The following is a 20,059-nucleotide window of genomic DNA, read 5'->3' on the forward strand; positions in this document are numbered from 1 at the left end:
TTTTTCATAATAACAAGCAATAAAACCAAAAACATGTAGTAAAGAGCCATAATCAATAATAGGTTTATTATCCACATCTCCATAGGTGTTTTGCCGTCAATTGCAGTCAATGGTAAATGGTTAATCAGATGACACATGTGTACAATTGCCTCAGCCCAAAACTCCTGGCTCAATCCAACATTGGACAATAAACACCGAATTTTCTCTAGTATGGTCCGATTCATGCGTTCTGCCACCCTATTCTATTGTGATACATCTCTAACAGTGAAGTGTCACATTCATCTAGGCATACTTGTAAAAACAGATCATTCTTGTATTCACCACCATTATCTAAGCGAAGTCTTTTGACCCTTCGACTAGTCTGAATCTCAGCCATCTTTTTCCATTTTAAAAATGTGCATAAAACTTCATTCTTGTTCTTCATCAAATACACCCACAATTTTCTTAAGTAATCATAAACAAAAGTAGCAAAATAGTGTATATCTCTGAAAGAAACTACTATGGTAAGTCCCCATGCATTACTATGAATCTAGTCCATAATCCATTTTTGTATTATGAATTGTTAAACTAAACTTTATCCTTGTCTATTTGCCCAAAACAGAATGTTCATAAAATTCTAATTTGCAAGAAGCTGCACCTTTTAGTAAAGTTTGTAAATCTTTTTCAAACATATGCCACAACTTGGTTGCCTCTCAATTTCTATCCTTTTTAGAAATTTGTTAATGTTGATCCAATAATTATCCTTTTTTTATAAATACAAGTTATTTCTTCTTATGCCTTTTATTATTGTTAGTACACCACGTGCCACCTTCAAGAATCCATCTCTCAAAGTGATTATAAGCCCTTAGGATTTTAGGACTCCTAATAAGATGAGATTTTTCTTTAAACTTGATATGTAGCGAATGTTTGTCAAGACTTAGATTGAGTCGTCATGATTATTCAATTGTATTGAACCTATTCCACCAGTTTTATAACCAACCCTTGTTAGGACATATATGATAAAGTATAACCTGAATGCACAATCCATTCATTTGAGTCTAGCTCCTCAGCATCATGCTTAGCAACACATGCATAAAAAATAGCCTTGCCTTTATAATTCTTTTGTAATTTAAGACAACAAAAAGTACATTCATTTTTAGTAGATCTTCCTTTAGACTTTCCTTTTTTTACTGGTTTATGGCTTCGTGAATGACCTCTTGCTACCAATGCTTCTGTTACAGTATCACTATGATCTTTCTATCGTTCTTTCTGGTCTCACAGTTATACAAAGCACTGCATACAACATTAAATATGACTTTATCCTTCCTATAAAGCAAAGTGATAGTAAGATGATTGTATTCATTAAAAAGAGAATCTAACAACGACAATGCCTTGTCTTTGTCCCCAAAAGTCTTATTCAAATTCAACAAATCAGCTAATATCTTATTAAATGAGTTCACATGATCATTTATCAACATGTCAGGTGCATATATGAATATGTAGATTTTCTTCTTAAAATAAAGCTTATTTCCAATTCTTTTCATCATGTACATATCCTTCACCGTCTTCCATAATTTTATTGTTGATGTCTCTTTCATCATGGAGTACTTTTGATCTTTAGCCAAATACAAGCAAATGATGTTTCATGTCTATTTATTGATATTTTTCCACTTATTATCATCCATCTTGTCAGGTTTTTCTTTAAAAGCGAGCTCAAACTCTTATTAACATAAGCCATCTAACACCTAATATTGCCACATATCAATGTTATTGGTACTATTCAATTTCTCCACTTTAAACTTCGTGTTAGTCATAGTAGTCCTAGCTGATAAAGACAACGATGATGTCCTGCAATCTTTTTAATCATTTAACTCAAACAACCAACACCTTTGCGTTTATTTATATAGATAATACACTAGGAAAAATTTTAGGAAAGACTGGAGGGATCGCAATAGTCCCACTTAAAACTCAAACTCCTTAGACTCTTATCGTCTTGTTGACAAAACTTTCTTAGACATGCAATTATCCGCAAAACCATACTACAGTCTCTTGATACACCTAAGTACAAGCTGTTAGCTCTAACATATTCGTAAGCAGTATCATATAGATGAATAGTACCATATACCCTAGTATGAACAATCAACTTTAATACTAATTGCAATAGAAATGTAGGTTGAGCAATTATCTATATTACAATGATAGCATTTTGTACAAAGAAAAGATGACACTATAATTTATGTGGTTCGGCTTATTGCCTATATCCATAAGCAAAAACCAAAGGATAATTTTACTAGCAAATAAAAGCTACAAAAAGAAAAAGAAATGGGAAAAACTCTCAAAACCCAATGACCCAATACACCTAAATAAATCCCTTTAGCAGCTAAGTAAATGCTCTCTCAACACTCTTGAAGAGCTTACTTAAAATGCTTTCATTGCTCTTGAAGTGAAGCTCGCTATTTTGGGATGATACAACTCTCATAAAATGAAGGCTGTATATGGTGTCTAGGCTTCAATAAATTGTTAATTTTATAATGGCCATAAGGGGCATTGTGGCCGACCATTAGAATGGGTTGGCAACTGGTATGCAAATTTTATTGTACTCGCAAGTGCACAAATTTATTATAGAATAGATTTTGAGGTGGCAAATGTCGATCCCAAAGGGAGGTAGATTTAATTATGTGTATGGTTAATTTTCTAGGTGTATATGTGAGTTAGTTGGAAGTGAATTTTTTTATTTTAAGATTTAAAATAAAATGGCAAGAATTAATTAAAGATGAAAGCAATGGAAATGAAAAGCTTGAGTCTCTAAATTCATACTCAACATTCACAATGGGTGTATATGTAATTTTCTAGGTATATATGTGAGTTAGTTGGAAGTAAATTTTTTTCTCTTAAGATTTAAAATAAAATGGGATGAATAAATTAAAGATGAAAGCAATGGAAATGAATTGCTTGAGTCTCTAGATTCACACTCAACATTCACCATGAGCTTAAAATTTTCTTTTTTAGTTCTAATTAATTAATAAGGGGAGTATTTTTACTCCTTATAATTCTCAATCTAATAAATATAGTATCAAGCGCTCAGTGTGCTAGAGAAAATAATCTTCTACTAAGTGTGGTGTAAAAAACACATTGTACTAGACAGTAATAATCCTTTTGCTGACAATGTGACAAGACCATCCACAAAATAACTTAGATACACTCTCTGTCGACATTGAGTAAGACAACCCATAAAATAGTAGAATGAAATTTTCTCTATAATCAATATAGTGCTAAGTGCTCATTGTGTCAGACAATAACAATATTTCACTTGGGAGTCAGTATACCGTGCAAAATATAGACAAGATACACTGTCTGTTAACAATAAGTCAAAACAACTACATAAATTAGAGAGGAAAAGAAAATAAACTTACCTAATTAAGCCTATGGATCATGTTGAGGTTTCACCTTCAAACCAAGCCCGAACTAGGGGTAAAATAATAATTTTGTTAAAATACAAAGAAAATAAAAGATGGAGAGAGAACTATAGAAAATGGAGCTCAAAAATGAATTAAAGAGTGTCAAATTAGAGGAAGAGCCCTCATTTATAGATACAATGGGTAAATAATGGCCATCGTGTTAACATGAATATGTTTATAATAATGATTTTGATGATAACAAACATGATTAAAAATGATTTTGTTTTAAAAAGCTCAAATTATTTTTCATACATTTTAAATAAATCGTTATTTTGATATAGTAAAGGTTTATACTTAAATGGAAAATGATTTTATGAAAGTTGTTTTTCAAATTCATGCCCTTATTAAAATAGCTTCTGGACATTGTCGGCGATTTGACAGCTTAATAACGGCTAACCGATATCAAACAGAGTTGGTGATTAGCTTCTAGGCACTGTCGGCGATCCGACATCTTGATAACGGCTAACCAATATCAAACAGAGTTGGTGATTAGCTTCTGGACATTGTTGATGATCCGACATCTTGATAACGGCTAACCGATGTTGAGTGTTAGAAAATGTATATTTATAAAAGAGAAAATCGTCATTTTACATTTCAAGTCTTACTAACAACCCTTACTTTTATGTATTTAAGGTTCTTGTAATTTAATTATGTGTATTTTATTTTAATTAAGTATTTTGTGTATTTTAGGGGCATCATAGTCATTTCACAATAAACGAGAGATCAAACAGCAAAACGGACATCACTTTTGAACTCAGGACGGTCGAAAACCTTAGGAGGAGCATAAAAGGAAAAATGGCACTGTTCACATGTACGGTACTGTCTACGTTACTGTTCACGACACTGTTCACATAGACGGATCGATGACGTGGCATTGACCGATGATGTGTCATTGACTGATGAGGTGTCATGATCCTGTTGGTCTAAAATTCTTATGAACTGTTGATGGTGACGTGGCAGCATATTAGTGGACCAAAACTTGCGCGTACGGTACATACATTACACAGGATTATTTTCAACCAAACCGCGTTACTGTTCAAAGCTGGGTCAAACCGTGTTACTGTTCACCCGCGTGGTCAAACCGCGTACTATTGACTGATGACGTGGCGTAATCCTAAGCATCCAAACTATTTTTAATCCGATGGCCATGATTTACTTCATGTATCTATAAAAAGGGGGCCTCTCCCCTCTAATTTGATATCTCTAAATCCATTTTTGGGATCCATTTTCTATAATTCCTTCTCCATCTTGTATTTTCTACGTATTTTAATAAATTCCCATTTTGCCCCTAGTTCAATTATGAGTAGCTAATTTTCTTTCAAGCTTGAGTTGAAGGTGAAGTCTCAACAGGTGTCATGGGCTTAATTCGGTAAATTTATTTTCTCTTCCCCTCTAGTTTTTGTGGATGTTTTGACTTCTCGTCGATAAATAATAATAATCTTGTCTAGATACCGCCTTGGTTACACCGGCTCTCTAATATAAGGTTATTATTATTTGGCACGATAAGCCCTTAGCACCATATTGATTAGAGTGTGGTTCATGAGGTGTGGATTCCCCCCTCATGATTTAATTAGTATTAATAAGGAATATTTAGCCCATGGTGCATGTTGATATGGATCCAGATACCCAAGTACGTCATCTCAATAAATTTCTCTTCAATTTATTCTCGCCATTTCAATTCCAATTTTAGGATAATCCAAATCATTTTCACCACAAATCCAACCACCCATTTACAAAATTAATTCTACACACAATTAAAATCCACCTCCTCGTGGGATCGACACTCGTCACCATTAATTTATTCTACAATAGATTCGTGCACTTGCGAGTTCAATAAAATTTGCACAACAAGGTTTTGGCGCCGTTGCCGGGGAGGTAAGTAATTTTAATTCATAGAATTAATTTTTGTGAATAATTCCATTTAATTGTTTTCTTGTATTTTAAAAAAAAAGAAAAAAAAAGAAAAAAGAAAAAAGTAAAAAAAAAAAGTGAATCTACATTTAAAGATTAGTATTTCTTTTCTTTTTCTTTTCTTTAAAATTCTGTAATTTATTTTTCAATTTATTTTTCTTTGTAAATTTTTTTTTGGTTTATCTTATTAATTTATTTCACGTATTTGTTTTTGTGTATTTTTATAGTAAGGTTGTAATAGCGCAATAAGGTTAGTATTGTAATTTATCCATCATCTTTATTTTTATTTGTTTTGTTCCCATCATTATTTTTATTTTATTTGTTTTGTATGCATGGTCGTAGGTCATTATTTCCTAATCTTGAACCTATAGACCTTGAATTAGAAAAAACACTTCACACATACAAACACGTTAAAAATAAAATGGATTTACAAGCACCACAGGAGAGGTCATTTAAGGATTATTTCAGTCCTTTAGCAAATTTGAGCACATCATGCATAAGATACCCAAATATAGCTGCTAGGAGTTTTGAACTAAAACCTAGTGTGCTAAATTGTCTCTCCACATTTTATGGCATAGAAAATGAGGACCCATATAATCATCTGAATGATTTTCATGCTATTTGTCAAACTTTTAAATATGAGATTTTTTCAGATGATGATGTAAAACTTAGACTATTCCCATTTTCTTTAAAGGATAGAGCTCGTTCATGGCTTAATACATTGCCTGCTAATAGCATCACATCATGGGAACAAATAGTTACAAAATTTTTGAATAAATATTTCCCAGTGCATAAAACCAATGCTATTCGCAGGGAAATCTCAGAGTTTACCCAGAGAGAGGACGAGCAGTTTTTCGAAACATGGGAGCGATTCAATGGGTTACTCTTGAAGTGTCCACATCATGGGTATGAGAAATGGCATCAATGCCAATACTTTTTGGAAGGATTATTGCCGAATGTGCAAGAATGGCTAATGGCAACAAGTGGAGGAGAGCTAATGTCAAAAAGTGCATCAGAAATTTAGGAATTCTTCTAGCGACAAGCGGATAATTCCCAACAACGGAGTCGGTCACTCAGGAATACTAGAAGAATTAAGGGAGTAAATGAGGTTCACATTGGCAAATCCAGTTCAGAAATTAAAGAAGTCAAGGAGATGGTTGAAGGTCTTGCTCGACAAATAGCATCGTTATCGACTGCTAAATCAACAGAACCACATGACCATGACTCATACTCAGATCAAGCCAATGCCATAGGTGTAATGAGAAATCCATCAAATTACAACCCATACTCCAATACATATAACCCTAGATGGAGAGACCACCCCAATTTTTCATGGTCTCAAGGATTCCAACAGAATGGACCAGCAGCTCCAGTTCCACTAATGCAACCAATTCCTCAAGCTCCTCAAGCCTCTCAGCCCCCATTTAGACTATACAATCAAAACCAGAACTACTCTCAACCCAGACCATGGGAGTATGCATTCCAGAATTTCAAAAATGTTACTCATTCCACGATTGAGCAATAAAACCGCACCATTGATGGACTACGAAATGAGTTGAGAGCAGGCTTCAACTTACAAGCTCAATCAGTTTCAAGCCTCGAGAAGATGGTGGGACAACTTGCTACTTCAGTTCAGACCTTGGCAATGACTGTTGAGAAAGGCAAGTTTCTAAGTCAACCAATGCCTAATCCTAAAGGAGTACATAAAGCAAGTACCAGTTCACCACAACAGCATGGAGAGGTCAAAGCAGTCATGACCTTGCGAAAAGGAAAAGAAGTCGACAACAAAGTGGAGATGCCGATGACAAAAGAAAATCAAATTGTACCTGTGAATGTTGAGGACTCACCAACGGAGGAAAAAGAAGAAACCAACCCACGAGAATATGTTCCTAAAGCTCCATTTTCTTAGAGGTTAGAGAAAGGAAAGAAGGGAAAATCCACAAGCGAGATTCTCGAAATCTTCAAACTGGTAAGTGTTAACATCCCTTTGCTTGATGCCATTAAACAAGTTCCATCTTATGCCAAGTTTCTTAAAGACCTTTGTACTAAAAAGAGAAATATGCATGTTCAAAAAAAGGCATTTTTAACAGAAAATTAAACGTTAGTTCTATACTCCAACATAAAATTCCTTTAAAATGCAAAGACCCAGGCTCCCCCACTATCTCATGTAGTATAGGGAACCACACAATTGAAAATGCTTTGTTAGATTTAGGAGCTAGTGCAAATTTGTTGCCTTATTCAGTATTTGTGAAACTTGGATTGGGAGAATTACACCCAACTCCAGTGGTGTTACAGCGTGCAGATCAGTCCACAAAATTACCTCGTGGTATTGTGGAGGACGTGCTTATCCAGGTAGACAAGTTTTATTTTCCTGTTGATTTCATTGTAATTGACACTCAACCAATACAGAATTCAAGGAAGCACATCCCCATTATCCTAGGCCGACCTTTCTTGGCAACTGTGGATGCTCACATTTAATGCAGGACTAGAAACATGCAGTTGTCCTTCGGCAACATGACTATGGAGCTAAACATTTTCAACATTGCCAAACAACCTCACAGTGCAGATGATGGAATTGTTGATGTGGATTTAATAGAAACAATAGTTGATGACACTTTTCTTTCAAACCTTAGTGATGATCCTTTACAAACATGTTTAACTCACTTTGGTTTGGATTTTGATATTGACAGATCAGTCGACGAGGTCAACGCCCTACTTGACTCAGCATTATCCATGGACACTAATAAATGGAAGTCAAGAGTTGAACAACTAGCACCATTAGAGAAGAAACTTATCCCATCATCAGAATCACCACCAAAACTCGAGCTCAAACCATTGCCCAACACATTGGAATATGCATTTTTGGGAGAAGAAAGTACTCTGCCGGTAATCATCTCATCATCCCTAAATGACGAACAAAAAGGTAAGTTGTTGGATGTTTTAAAAGAGCACAAAAGAGCATTAGGATGGACTATAGCAGACATAAAAGGTATAAACCCAGTAGACTGCATGCATTACATTCACCTTGATGAAAATGCTAAACCTACTAGGGAGATGCAACGTCAGTTAAATCCTAACATAAAAGAAGTTGTTAGAACTGAAGTCCTTAAGCTATTAGATGCAGGTATCATTTACCCAATTTCTGATAGTTCATGGGTCAGTCCTGTACATGTTGTCCCCAAAAAGTCAGGAGTCACAGTAGTTACGAATATTGATAATGAATTGATACCCACTAGAGTGACTACAGGATAGCGTGTATGCATTGATTATAGAAAGTTGACTTTTGTTACACGTAAAGACCATTTTTTTTTACCATTTATTGATCAAATGCTTGATAAATTGGCAGGCCATGAATTTTATTGCTTTCTAGATGGCTACTCAGGATATAATCAGATTCCCATTGCACCAAAAGATCAAGAGAAGACCACTTTCACTTGCCCTTTTGGCACTTTTGCATATAGGAGGATGCCATTTGGATTATGTAATGCACCTGCTACATTTCAACGATGCATGTTGAACATTTTTTCTGATATGGTTGAACAATTTCTTAAAGTCTTTATGGATGATTTTTCTGTCTTTGGTGACTCGTTTGATCAATGTTTACATCATCTAGCACTAGTTCTGCAGAGATGTATCGAGAAGAACTTGGTGTTAAATTGGGAGAAATGCCATTTTATGGTAAAATAAGGTATTGTTCTCGGTTACATCATTTCGAGCAAAGGTATTGAGGTTGACAAAGCCAAGGTGGATCTCATTTCTAATCTTCCTCCACCCAAAACAGTCAGAGAAGTAAGATCTTTCCTTGGGCATGCTGGTTTCTATGGACGTTTCATTAAAGATTTTAGCAAAGTTTCTAGACCCTTATGCAATTTACTTGCTAAGGATGTACCTTTTATCTTTGATGATTTATGTCTTGTGGCATTTGAAAAACTAAAGCAGTTGTTGACATCATCACCCATCATTCAGCCCCCAAACTGGAGCTTACCATTTGAGCTCATGTGTGATGCATCTGATTATGCAGTAGGAGCAGTATTAGGACAAAGAGTTAATCGAATTCCCCATGTTATTTACTATGCTAGTATGATATTGAATGATGCACAGTTGAACTATTCAACTACTGAAAAATAAATGCTAGCAGTAGTGTTTGCATTAGAGAAATTTCGATCTTATCTCATTGGTTGTAAAATAATCGTGTTCAGAGATCATGCTGCTCTTAAATATATTCTCACAAAGAAAGATGCAAAAGCTAGACTAATTCGTTAGGTGTTACTTTTGCAGGAGTTCGACTTAGAATTCAAAAATAAGAAAGGCACAGAAAATGTTATGGCGGACCACCTCTCTCGTCTCCATTTTGACACAATTACAGAGCCATTAATATTGAATGAGTCATTTCCAGATGAATAATTAATGAGTGGAAGTATTACCTTGGTATGTTGATATAGTTAATTATCTTGTTACAGGTAAACTTCCAGAGTATTAGACCAAGTAAGATAAGGCTAAATTCTTTGCAGAGATAAAGAATTTCTTTTGGGATGATCCTTATTTGTTCAAGTATTGTGCAGATCAAATTATTAGACAATGTGTCCTAGAAAATAAAATTTAGAATATCCTTTTATTCTGCCATGAACAAGATTGTGGAGGCCATTTTAGTGCTAAGAAAACAGCGACTAAAGTTTTACAATGTGGTTTTTATTGGCCAACTATATTTCGAGACGCTTACACTTTCTGTTCTTCATGTGATAGGTGTCAACAAATGGGGAGTATTACGCGAAGGAACATGATGCCACTAAATCCAATTTTAGTGGTTGAGATTTTTGATGTATGGGGTATCGACTTCATGGGACCATTTCCCCCTTCTTTTGGCCATCAATACATATTGGCTGTTGTTGACTATGTATCGAAATAGGAAAAAGCAATTTCATGCAGAACCAATAATCACAAGGTGGTGATATGATTTTTGAAAAGCAATATTGTCTCACGCTTTGGATTCCCTCAAGCAATAATCAGTGATGGTGGTGCCCACTTTTGTAACAAAGCATTCAAAGCTCTTTGGACAAAGTATTCAATCACTCACAAAGTGGCAACCCCATATCATCTGCAAACCAGTGGCCAAGTTGAGATCTCCAATCGAGAAATAAAGCACATATTAGAAAAAACGGTGAGGCCAGACAGAAAAGATTGGTCATTAAGACTTGATGATGCATTATGGGCATATAGAGCGGCTTTCAAGACCCCGATTGGGATGTCACCCTACAGGCTAGTGTATGGAAAAGCTTGCCACCTACCTGTGGAACTCGAGCATCGTGCATATTGGGCCATCAAGAAATTCAATTTTGACATGCAGCAAGCCAGCTCAGAAAGAAGATTACAGCTGGCAAAACTTGAAGAAATTCGCAATGAAAATGCCGAGATTTACAAGCAACGGAAGAAAGTCTTCCATGACAAGCAAATTATGAGAAAATCTTTCACTCCAGGTCAGAAAGTGCTTTTATTCAATTCTCGCTTGCACCTATTCCCAGGTAAGTTAGGCTCTCGTTGGTCTGGCCCATTTATTGTACATACTGTTTTTCCACACGGGGCAATTGAAATTAAGGACCCAAAGAACGGTGTCACGTTTAAAGTTAATGGTCAAAGATTAAAGCCATATCTAGAGTACCAACCATATGGAGAAAACACCGAAATTAATTTGAGTGACCCACCAGATTTGAATTGATTTTTTTTTTGTTGATTTGATTTTTCTTTCTTTCTTTTTATTATTCTTTTGCTAATTGAAATTATTTTTGCATAAGTGCATTTGTTTAACTATTAAGTTTTCTCTTATCATTTTTAATCATGAGTACCTTACTTAGATCGTTCCTCCTGAACATTCTTAAACCACTTCAACGTGTCAAAACTCATCTCAAAAGGCAGATTCAATTTTGTAAAACGCATCGCATTTGGGCTCTACAGCCACCAGAGTTAGTAGCCTATGTTGAGGGTTTAGAACGCCAACTCAGAGACATTGAGAGAAGTGTTTACGACATCCAGTTGGAGCTTGAGGTAAATTCAATAAGAGGACGATTTTAATTTTCTTTGTGTGTTTTAATTTGTTTTTCTGTTTGTACGCTTTAGTTTGTTACCCCGGTAAAGTGGCGGATAACGGTACTCCGTGACAATCAAGTCGGTTACTTCAGTTTCCCATAATAACTGATATTCTGAGGCGAAAGTATGGACAGAAATGAGATTCTAGCAAAGCTTCACAAGCGATTCCCTTCACTTCCTCAGAATGCCCTCCTTACGATCTATAAAGCTCGGTCCGAACGCATGCGATTGCTCATGAGGAATAACATACCTGCTGATATCCGTTGGTTAATTGAGGCGAAAGTACGATCGACAGGTGAGTTACCTCCAAAATTTATTGCATTCATGCCTGGTTGTGGTAAAGGAAATTATGCAAGAAAACGACGAGCTCGAAGAATTTCCGTTGCTTGTCATAAGTGTGCCAGAATGAGTTGCAATAAAAACCCATGTTCTTTAGGAATGGTGTCTGACAACAGGGAAGATAAGATTCAATTCATTAGGGATGGCTTGAATAAGGAGTCATTGGATGATATCCTTTTGTCTCTTGAAACGCATCCCAGTGGATATGTGCAAGGAGCGATTCTCCAGTTATGGCCATTATTCCAGAAAGAGCATGCACGATATAGTCTCGGGAATCTGACTATAAACGACCCTGTTTGCCAGTTTATAAGAAAACTGGATAGGAAGCCTATCCTCGACCCATAGAGGGCGTTCAAGCCGTTTCTGGACGTAAAACCAGAGGAAGATGTGAGCCACAGTCGCAACTACCTGTAAATATCCTTTTACTTTATTGTTATTTTATTTCACTATTGTCTTATTGTTTGCATTATTGTCTTTAATAATTTTATTACTGTTTGCTTTTTCCTTTTTACTGTTTTCTTTTTGACTTGCGAGCCACGTGCTTTACGCGTTATTTGACACTGACATATTACCTCATACACAACCATGACCCACTATCACCAAGACTCTTAAATGTGATTTCTTTTTTGTCAAGCACTCACAAATTGTTTTCGAGAAGTATCACAATGGCAGCTACTCCCAATAGACAATTCAAGAACATTTGTGTGCTTTCTGGATTTACCTATGGCAAACATAAAGAGTTCGTTGAGGCAGCCATAGATCTTGGTCGAAGCATAGCAGCGAGAAAATTACACTTGGTGTATGGAGGAGGTAATCGAGGGTTATCAAAAATGGTCTCAGAAGCAGCTTTTATCAAAGGAAGTCAAGTGTTAGGCATCATCCCAAGAGTCCTAAAACCATTGGGCAGTTCGTCTGACTCATCAACTGGAGAAGAGTTAGTCGTCTCAGGTATGCAAGAAAGAATAACTGAAATGCTTAATTATGCTGATGCTTTTATTTTCCTTCCAGGAGATCTTGCAACACTAGAGGCACTTATGACACTAGCATCTTGGGCCCATCTACACATTCACCAGAAACCCATCGGTTTGTTAAATGTCAATAACTTTTATGATGGCTTTATCGCATTTCTTAACCATGCAATAAAAAACTATTTCATTCCTTCTAATGTGAAAAAACTCTTTATTTGTGCTCACTCTGCTACTGAGCTACTTGATATGTTACAAGCTTATAAACCGGAGCCAGACCCCTGGACCTTTGTGTTGGAGCGACCAAATAATGATGGTAACAGTAGCCGCAGTAAGAAGTACAAATTAGATTTAACTCTCCGCCTGTAAATATTTTCTTCTGTGTTGCACCACCCAGGTGATGTCTTCTAAACTCTACTTCTTTCATTTCAAACATTGAGGACAATGTTTCGTTCTGGTTGGGGGGAGGGAATAGTCGACAATTGTGGAATTTTGGTTAAGTTTTTACTAATTTTTTGTTGTAGAAACTAACTGTTGCTAACTTTTTGTGTTGAAGATGACTGAATATGGAGTGTAGTTACTCTAGAAACGCATCTTCATTGTTTGAAAAAAAAAATTCAAAAAAAAAAATTCAAAAAAAAAATTAGACATTTTCTTTTTCTTTATTAAGTTTTGATGTTTATTTTTCTTCTTTTTAATTTCTCCTCTATGAATATACATTTTCCAACTTTTGAGTCGAAGATGGCTGAATATGGAGTGTAGTGCCTCTAGAAACGCATCTTCTTAGTACAAAAAAAAAAAAACCCATTTTTCGTTTTCTATCATTTTAAGTGTAACTTTTCTAATTAGTTTTTATGCATCATTTTCATATCTCTGCATACATATTTTCCTTTCATGTTTAGAATAGGTTGGGGGGGAGAATGTTGTTTAAAAAAAAAAAATTATGTGATTTGTTTTAACATTAGATGACATGATTAATTTCAAATTTTAGTATTTGTATTATCTTTGGTCTTAAGTGATGTTACATTATGTTTGCTACTCTGCATGTTGATGTCGGAGACAAATATGCGTTGCTTAAAGGAATGAACATGTCATAATAAGTACCAAGTGAGTTTTTGAGTCTATCATTTTTCTTGGAGAGTAACCCTTTTGCCCATTCTTTATACAGCTTAACAGTTTATTATTGTATACACGATCTCTAGATTTCTTTTGAGTTAACCCTTAATAAAAAAAAAAAAAGTGTGTTGCTACATTTGGAGGCCCATCTAACTAGTAGATATGGAAGGTTATTTAGAACCCTAAAAGACGATGGAAAGGCCATCTTTGATCCGTTTGAGCCTTTCTAGCCATCCCTTTTATTAAATATCCATAGTTAACCCTTTTGAGCCTTTAAAAAAAAAAAACATTTTCTTTGTCAACTTATTATCTTGACCCACTCCGATTTGGAGTATTATCCGATATCTTATAAGTTCCATCACCTATTTATGTTTGAGAAAATGTAAATAATTATATTGTTCAGTGAAGTTATACAAAAAAAAAACAACAAAACAAAAGTTGTTGTTTCAAAAGAATAAAAATAACAATAATAGGTGAAATCCACCTTGCAACTTCCAAAAAATAAAAAAATAAAAAATTCTTGCATTTTTCTCAAACATACACTTTGTTTTCCTTATTTCCTTTCTTTGTTAACCATGTCCCTAGCCTACGTTACATCCTAATAAAAGTCCTTCCTGATTTTAGGGAACTATAATCTGAAGTAGAAACTAGTTATATGGGCTAAAAAGATGTAGTGGTGCATATAAAAAAAATAAATAAATAAATTGGGTTGACTAACAGTTTTTATTTGACTTGAGATCGTATTATTTTTAAGCTGAGGGCATATTTATTTCATCTTGGTGAGAGCATGTGATATCACTTCTTCATTATTTTCTCTCAATTACCATTCATTGGAATGACTATTTTTATTGGGTTTAATTTATTTGTAAGAGTGTCACTACTTCCAGTGAGATTTTGGGGTTTGACATGTCATTCTTGAAAGTAGCTATAACAAAGTCTACTGGGTTGATTCATGTGGATGGTTGATGTGGGTGTGATGTTGCTTTAGACTGGAGATAATGCTTATACTTTTATTTGATTGCTATCATTAATCTGATTGAATAAACACAAGTGTTTCTAAAAAAAAAAAAAAAAATCATTTTGAATTTGAATTTTGTTTTCACTTTATTTGCTAGGGACTAGCAATAAGCTGGTTGGGGGGTGTGTTGAGTGTTAGAAAATGCATATTTATAAAGGAGAAAACCGTCATTTTACATTTCAAGTCTTACTAACAACCCTTACTTTTATGTATTTAACATTCTTGTGATTTAATTACGTGTGTTTTATTTTAATTAAGTAATTTATGTATTTTAGGGGCATTATAGTCATTTCACAATAAAGGAGAGATCAGACGGCAAAACGGACATCACTTTTGAACTCAGGACGGTCGAAAACCTTAGGAGGAGCATAAAAGGAAAAATGACACTATTCACATGTATGGTACTATTCACGTATACGGGACTGTATACATTACTGTTCACGGCACTGTTCACATAGACGAATCGATGACGTGGCATTGACCGATAATGTGGCATTGACTGATGAGGTGTCACGATCCTGTTGGACTAAAATTCTTATGTACTGTTGATGGTGACGTGGCAGCATATCAGTGGATGAAAAATCTCGCGTACGGTGCATGCATCACACAGGATTATTTTCAACCAAACCGTGTTACTGTTCATCCGGGTCAAACCGCGTTACTATTCAAAGTCGGGTCAAACCGTGTTACTGTTCATCCGCGTGGTCAAACCGTGGACTGTTGACTGATGACGTGGCGCAATCCTGAGCGTCCAAACTGTTTTTAATCCGATGGCTATGATTTACTCCATGTATCTATAAAAAGGGGGCCTCTCCCCCCTAATTTGATATCTCTGAATTCATTTTTGGGATCCATTTTCTGTAATTCCCTCTCCATTTTGTATTTTCTTCGTATTTTAATAAATTTCCATTTTGCCCTTAGTTCAATTATGAGTGGCTAATTTTCTTTCAAGCTTGGGTTGAAGGTGAAGTCTCAACATGTGTCATGGGCTTAATTTGGTAAATTTATTTTCTCTTCCCCTCTAGTTTTTGTGGATGTTTTGACTTCTCGTCGACAAATAATACTAATCTTGTCTAGTACCGCCTTGGTTACACCGGCTCTCTAGTATAAGGTTATTATTATTTGGCACGATAAGCCCTTAGCACTATATTGATTAGAGCGTGGTTCATGAGGTGTGGATTCCCCCCTCATGATTTAATTGGCATTAATAAGGAATATTTAGCCCATGATGCATGTTGATACGGATCCAGATACCCAAGTACGTCATTTCAATAGAATTCTCTTCAATTTATTCTCACCATTTCAATACCAATTTTAGAATTTATTCTCTCCATTTTAATTTAAGTTTTAGCATATTCCAATCATTTCCACCACAAATCCAATCACCCATTCACAAAATTAATTCTACACAATTAAAATCCACCTCCTTGTGGGATCGACACTCGTCACCATTAATCTATACTACAACAGATTCGTGCGCTTGCGAGTACATTAAAATTTGCACAACAGCATCCATCACTTCCTCATCTGTAAAGGGCTTCTCCAGCATCTCATTCATATCTTCTAATACTCTCAGGGTCATGCCTTCCATGGCTGCTGAAATTTGCTCTTGACTTGGCTGAGTTGTTGAGAAAAGATTGGTGAAATAGCTGCAAAATTCATGCTCTACCTCTTTTAGCTTCTCAGTCCATCTTCCTGAAGTGTCCTTTATCCCTCATATTCTGTTTTTCTTCCTCCTCGACGATGCCTTGTTGTGAAAAAACTTTGTATTCTTGTCACCTTCCTTGAGCCAATCAGCTCTTGAATGCTGCTTCCAATAGATTTCTTCGTCGATGAGAATGTTTTGGATTTGCTTCTCCACCTTTTTTATTTCAACTTCATTTTCATATTGCACCTTTTTAAGCTTTAGCCCTGCAGCTGCACCTTTAGCTTATCTAATTTCTCCTCCCGCCTTCTAAATTCCCCTTTGCTCCAACACAACAGTCGAGCCATTGATTTTTTCACTGAGTTCTGAAACACTTGCATTGGATTTTCACCCCTCCAATTGCCGAACAGCCTCCAGTATTCCTTAATTATTTCCTTACATTCATCATATGAGCTCCACATGTCCTCGTAATGGATTCGTGAAGACTGTCTTCCACAATGAATCATACCCTACTCCTTTCTTGAACTACCATCAACACAGGGCAGTGGTCTGAAGACCATGTGTCAAGGTTGCTAGCTTCACAGTCCACAAAAATTTCACTCCACTCTTTATTACAAACAAACCTATCTAACTTTTCTTCCACAAAGCCTTGCCCATATCTCCCATTACTCCAAGTAAACAGATACCCCTTAAACCCTACATCCTTTAAATTACAATCCCTCATGGCTTCACTAAAATCATTGATTAAATTCACGTTCCTAACATTGCCATCACTTTTTTCATCCGGATGCAAAACCTCATTAAAATCACCAAAACACAACCAAGGGCTAGAGGACAAACCTGCCAACCTTCTTAGGAGCGTCTAAGTATGCTTTTTCTGCCCCATTTATGGATGACCATACACCCCTGTAATCCTCATTTGTCTACCAGATGTCGTTAGAATTTCAGCATCGATATGGTGCTTGCTGAATGACTTAATCGGCACCCAAGTTCCTGAATTCCAAAGCAATGCTAAGCTCTCTCCTCTGCAATTATAGTTTATCGCGAAGTAATTATCAAAATTCAGCTTATTCGCAATCCCATTCATTTGCAAAACTGAAGCCTTTGTCTCACACGAAAAAACAATTTGAGCACTATGCAAAAAGAGGATTTTTTTCAAAGCTTGAAATGCTTGGGGATTCCCCAAATCCCGAATGTTCCAACTGAAAATTTTCATGGTTTCTAGCGGGGCTGACTGCCAGCCTCCGCCGATATTTTTGCTAAGTTTGATTCCATGACTTCTATGTCTTCCAGTATCAAAGGCTCCTTGTTCAGCTTGAGCCTTGTTGTTGGCAGGAAATGAACAAGTTTATTAAGCTCCAGTTTACTGGAGCTAGTTAACTTTGCTTTTTCTTTGGGTTTTGCCCGAAAGTTTCCCCACTTGGCCTTTTCTAAGTCCCTAGCTCAACTTTGGATTCCCCCTCACCTTGCACTCGGGCTTGCCTCTTCCATTTCCTTTTATTGGGCCTTAATTGTGAAATTACCAACCCATCGTCTATTTCAATTTCCTCCATTCTCTTTTGGTTTACTTGCACCCTTTCCCTCTTTTTTATGTTTCCATTTCCCGCCTGTAATCCCACTTTTCCAGGGACTACATCATTACCAGAGTCCCCAGTTTGCTTGTAGCCGCTTATCTGCTTTCTTCCCATCGATTATATCACTTCCTTCATTAAATGTTGTTCACCTACTCCATCCACCTCACTCATCTTGGAATGCTCCTTGGTTTGCCTCGTTTCTTCCCCAATGGGTTCCAACCCGTTTACCCTTGATGGGCTAGCTTGATTATGTCATTGCTGTTAAGAGGAGCTGTGGTTCTCTGAGCTTTTAGATTTCTCTTCCGATTTACCCCCCCATAGGTCCACTTCTCCCTATTTTGATTTCTTCTTGCTTAGCTCCCTATCGTTATTGCTTTCATCCAATTCCCATAAGGTAATTCTTCTCTTTGTTGACTCTTGTACTTTCCACACTCCTTGTATTGATATCCAATAATCCCGCAACAAAAACAAAAATATGTCAACCATTCATAAACCACCGGCATTGGGATGTCTGGCTCACCTTTCTATTTAAAGAATAATGTTCTCTCCAGCGGATGTGTTATGTTGACTGAAATTCTTATTCTTGCAAATTCTCCAAAGCAATCTCCATTATCATTTGTTTCGACCTCATCTACTATCCTAATCTTTCCGCCTAATTCTTGAAGAAAATCTTTTTCCATACAAGCAATTAGGACGTTTCGGGTCTGCACCCAAAATGATGTTCGGATAAAGGATTGTTTTGTGACTTCCCCGATCCCATTTGGCTCAGTTAGGACTATTAATGCCCTATCAAAGTGCCACAGACCCCCTGTTAATACCCTTTTTTTGTCTGCTTCTTTTGCAAATCTAAACATGAAAATATTATTATCCAAACTCTAGATTTTGACTTCTTTGAAAGTCCTCCACACCTGCTGTAACGCAGCCTTGAGCCCTTCTTTATTAACTCCTCTCGAGAGAAGGACTTTACCCATTAAACATCCTGCTAGCATTCTCTCTTTCTTAGTTTTCAAGTCCACCTCCAACGTCACCCTAGCTTTATCTTCCTCTCGGATAGTTATTGCTTTGTATTTGCGAATTAATTCATCTGTATCCATAGCAACTAATGAATGAGGATGGGCAAACAATAACGACTACCTAACCTTTCCTCCCAAGATATTCTCTGCTACCCTAGAGAACTTAGCCAACCGCACTAAAACTAATAACCAGAGTTGAGGATCTATCTTACACTCCCATAGAGTGAACACCTAGGTCCTTACGACCCTCAATACTTCCATTCTAACCTCTCTATTAGAGAGAGAGAGCTTTACAAAGGAAGACATGTCCTTTTTCTTAGTTGTATGTGTTTACGGGCCCCGCCTATATTTTATATATTATTTCAAATAGATCGGGACTAATTAAAAATTTTATTAGAAAAAATAATATTTTTTTGTTGAATTTAAAAAAAATATTTTGAAAAAATTAAGACTCGTAAGACAAGTGGACAATTGTCCCCACTTATCTCCATGTGACTCTATCATTGTTTTATTGATGTAGGTCAAATGTCAAAAAATGTAAAATCCTATCTATTATTTACATTTATGTGTATGTATGATTCATCTTCCTTCCTCAAAGTTCATATCGAAGAAAAATATTTATTTATTGGTTATGACTACCTTGGAGCTGCTTTAAGGTAAAGCACGAATCACAACCATACGCGCAAAGTAATAAATAATAAAAAAATTTATTATAACTTTAATCGTATAGTTATAAAAAGATATTCTACTTTAGAATGGTTCTAATATAACTCGACCCTTATTTATTTTGAAATTGTGTCGCCGCAGGAAATTGGAAAATGACATCCAAATTCATGATTGCTGTACGTGACTCTGGCTTCTGGGCTGGACCGTGAAACCAAGGCCCAGAGCCCAACATTATACTTTTACATCTGTATCCAAACTTGTTCCAAATGCATGCTTCCGATGACTTAGTTCGAA

General features: G+C 36.0%; 1 non-coding gene across 1 annotated transcript; it reads right to left on the reverse strand.

Moving 5' to 3' along the window:
* Positions 1–6,153: 6,153 nt before the first annotated feature.
* LOC127900122 (small nucleolar RNA R71) lies at positions 6,154–6,257 on the reverse strand. The gene has a single exon (XR_008052144.1). It is a non-coding gene; the product is annotated as a small nucleolar RNA R71 (small nucleolar RNA).
* Between the last annotated feature and the right edge of the window lie 13,802 nt (positions 6,258–20,059).

This window comes from Citrus sinensis, chromosome 9 (assembly GCF_022201045.2).
Source record: "Citrus sinensis cultivar Valencia sweet orange chromosome 9, DVS_A1.0, whole genome shotgun sequence".
NCBI classification, from domain to species: Eukaryota; Viridiplantae; Streptophyta; class Magnoliopsida; order Sapindales; family Rutaceae; genus Citrus; species Citrus sinensis.